Source organism: Varroa destructor, unplaced genomic scaffold, assembly GCF_002443255.2.
Source record: "Varroa destructor unplaced genomic scaffold, Vdes_3.0 BEIS01000007.1, whole genome shotgun sequence".
NCBI classification, from domain to species: domain Eukaryota; kingdom Metazoa; phylum Arthropoda; class Arachnida; order Mesostigmata; family Varroidae; genus Varroa; species Varroa destructor.
The window spans coordinates 3,728,896-3,732,791 of record NW_019211460.1 but is presented as its reverse complement, the minus strand read 5'-3'; the positions used below and the strand labels follow the sequence as shown (position 1 = coordinate 3,732,791).

Below are 3,896 nucleotides of genomic sequence, written 5' to 3'. Positions count from 1 at the left end.
AAGCAAGCAAAAACTGGCTAGCTCCATGTGTACGCTCCTTTCTCAGTAAGATTAAGTGAGCAATACGTTGAAACAAAATTGCCTCGTTTTCCAGAGGTGTGTACCATCGTTCACGTATATTTTAAGTTTTACAAAGCTAGATACCATACGTTTTCTCACACCAATAAAAAATAAATGGAAAACTATACAAAACGATCTCTCGTAGGCAAGCGATGCTTTTGCCCTACAAAACACTTCAATAATCCTATTATTCAGAGATCTCTCAGAGAAAATTCAGTACTGGTTGAATAATTCCTTTATGCCTTTAAGAAGACGTATTGACTATAAGAAGATAAATCAAAAAGCTTTCACGTCTGCCAAACCTTATCGCATTAACTCTTCACTACAAAGCAAATTCTTTAGATATATTTTCACTGTTTTGCCTAGAAGCCTTTTTTCAAAGTCGGCCAGGGTTGTGATTGTGTGTGATGATTGCGTTCTTGTTCCCAGTTATTTGCCCCTACCTACAAGATTTACAGCAGTAAACCAATGGAAACACAAATAGTAAATAACGTTTCAGTTTATTCTCCGTTCCTGTTTAACTATTATGAAGATAACTATTATTGTACACAATAATTTATATTATTTTCATTTTTCTCAGTATCATCATAACGATAGTTGCCAACTATTGCTACCGATCCCCTTGCTGCTACTGTTTGTAGTGTGGTATAATGCTACTGACACCTCAGTTTATCATCTATAAAAGTGGCAATCATTGACAACAGCAGGTATATTTATCTGTATCAGCTCTAGTCATAACAAAAGGACTTCTCCGTTTGATTTTAAACTTGTTTCGGTGATAGCGCTGTGGGTAACGTGTTTGTCAGCTAAACTTATGTTGGTGATCCAGACGCTTTGCACACTTTGTTTTGCGTTGGGAGCCAAGCCTTTGAAGCGATGGTTAGCGGTACAGTCATGAAACGTAAAAAACGAAAAGCTAAGGTGGTAAAACTTGCAATTTCTCCTATCCCATAGCGTAGATATATATAGATTGGATATAATATGGATCCCATAGTGTAATATATAAATAAATAAAAATAATTGTACTGTCTTCCTGCAAACGGGTAGACCTTATATAAATATAGGTTGATTGAATTCGAGTATGGTACAGACCGTAGCCTTTTTCGCCTATACGAGTTATATAAATACTGGAATTACTCCTCGAATTGTCTGAATTCGACGTTGATTTCGAGTTGCTTTTTTTGTTTTTGATAAACATCGTATTGAGAAATAAATTTGACAAAGGCACATATGTTATTGAGTGCATCGAAAGGGTCGATTTTAGCGCGATAATTGCTCTATGAGCTATCAATATAAGTGAAAGTCATCTCTATATAACCTTTTTAATCTCTTATGTGGATTATTGTGAGTTCAGAGTCAAATCACATAGATGCATCCAACTATGAATTAAATAACAAAAACAGCCTCAATTCAAGATGATAAGAATAAATAAGGTAAAAATAATCAATGTCAAAAATTTAACAGTCGATTCAAGCTTCTGCAGTCGTTCATACATGTTGACAGGTTTTACAAACTGGGAAAAAGGGTTTGCCACACTTGTGTATTTAACAAATGGGAGAGAGGGCTTTTGAGGGGTGCTTGAATGGATAAAATTGTTTCACCGCACATCGCAACGAATTTATGTTATACTGAATATCCGTACCACCTATCCAACTATCACGACTGATGGCCAACAGGATAAATTTAAGGCTGGAATATTTCGCAATATTCAGTAATACTCTTTTCATTCACATACACAAATTAGCACCAGGCTGGCTATTACCAGTTCATGCAATGACTTGGGTCACCATGTTGGTTTCTGGGTCTATCTGACGCCTGCTTTTTATTACGTTATACCCATTATACAGTTGCAACATGGTTTGTCTTTTTCCATTATGCATTTAGTTCGACATTTCTGCTGAATCAAGCATCACCGTAAACTAGGCTTTCCTACAATTTCGGTGCACACAGATCAAACGAGGAAAAAATAAGCCTTTGACCAAGAAAATAAAACATCTGCAACAAGTACTAAAATATTGCCTACTTGTTACTGTACTACTAGAATCACTAAACTAACGTCTATTGGCCCCGTTCTGCCTTTAGATGATACAATTATTGTAGTATCAGAAAAAAAAGCAAACGTATATGCCACGTAAAAAATCATAAAAAGATGAATTAACACTTTATATTATGAAAGCTATCGTTACCCATAAGTACTTCTGTTGATTATATTGAAACCATTAACGATTACCTACCAAAGAAAATTAGTGCTATCCACTATGCTTTCACAGATGATGATAGCCTATTATATTCTTTTTGGTTTTATGTCTCATTTTACTGGAATTCCCTCTCTTCCATGACTGAATTCATTAAATTATTATAGACAGGAAATTGTTTTCATTTATTGTCAATATCGTTGTTCTTATTGTTTTATTTTCCCTTCGATTTTAAATAGGATGGGAAATAATGTAGTAACCAGCCAAGTTTTACCTCCATTATTAGCGTGCATAGTAATTATCGTGCATTGCTGTTATATTCCACTTACTGAATAATCGATCCCATTCTCACGTATAAAACTGTTAATATGAAGGCTGCATCAACTAACCCATAAATTAACATGCAAGAGTCGCAAACCTTACTTACACTTACAAGATCAACTTAATTAATATTGGTTACTATTAAGTGCCTAAAAATATGTCACTCGTTAGTCAACAACTCCTGTAATACTTCATATATGTTCTGTGTACTATATAATAGTAATAATAAGATAATGTACGAACGCGCACATGCAATATATATATATATGCATCTGCACAGGTCTTGAGGATAAGGTGTAAGAATATATATATATATATATATCTATAGATTCCAACAATTGATGCAATCTATTTATCTACTGATCCTCGTAATTTTTTTCATTTAGATGTATTGGCTACTACTTAGTCGAACCGATCAAAGTTAGTTGATAGTTATCGACGAATACGAAACTTGCACAGCACTCACGCTTTTCCTGTTATCCATCAGCTTAGCACTTCCTACCTTAATTAACCAGACGTAATACTCCGATTTTACAAGACCTATCTTTCCTGTATTTGTTACGAAGTTGAGTTAAGTGTTACTATCTTGTTTTGCTAACAGCGGAAGGGGAGAGAAGCAACAAAAAATACTTACAAGAAAACAAACAAAAAATAGATCGATATAGAATAATTGCCATCATTATATAATCAAATATAAAACTTTCTGCACTCTTACTCTTTTCCAATCCCCCGCCTTTCCGCTTTCTGATATAAGACGACAATAATAACGCTCATCTGATCATATTAATTTCAATATATCTCGTTGTCTCGAAGATTCGTTCATCATCAATCCCTGCACAGAAGTACCTACTCTGTGTACATTTTCATACACGTTTCTATTTTCCGTAAGAACGACAATAGCCAAATATATGAAGGGAACATAAGAGAAATATACAGTATTCCAGTGTTTAGCTAATTCGCATATTGATATATAGATCGCACCACGTGTGGTGTTAGTGTACCTGACTAAGAAATGTTTTCGACGACAATTTCCGCGGAAACTGTATGCACTTAACATGTAATCATCTGTCTTTATTTGTGCTTACCCGCTCTACAATCAATATACTAAATAACACGCAAGTAGATCCAATAAGAACACTCGACGATCCGCCACGAATCAGGACATGCACACACAGACACCCACTTAAATCCATACAAATAGTCTTCATGGTTGCAGCATGGTCTGTTACTGTATGCGCCTATCGCCTTCTTCTCTCATTCCTAAGAGTATAGTAAAAAACAATGTCTATTCTTTTGTCTATGCTACTGACAATGCCTGAT

General features: G+C 35.0%; 1 protein-coding gene across 1 annotated transcript in view; it reads right to left on the bottom strand.

The window, feature by feature from the left end:
* Positions 1-541: 541 nt before the first annotated feature.
* LOC111253961 (long-chain-fatty-acid--CoA ligase 4-like) overlaps positions 542-3,896 on the bottom strand; it is a 23,368-nt gene continuing 20,013 nt past the window's right edge. Inside the window, exon 18 of the transcript XR_002674877.2 lies at positions 542-3,836. The gene's annotated coding sequence lies outside the window, so the exon portion shown is untranslated. The remainder of the gene's footprint in view (positions 3,837-3,896) is intronic.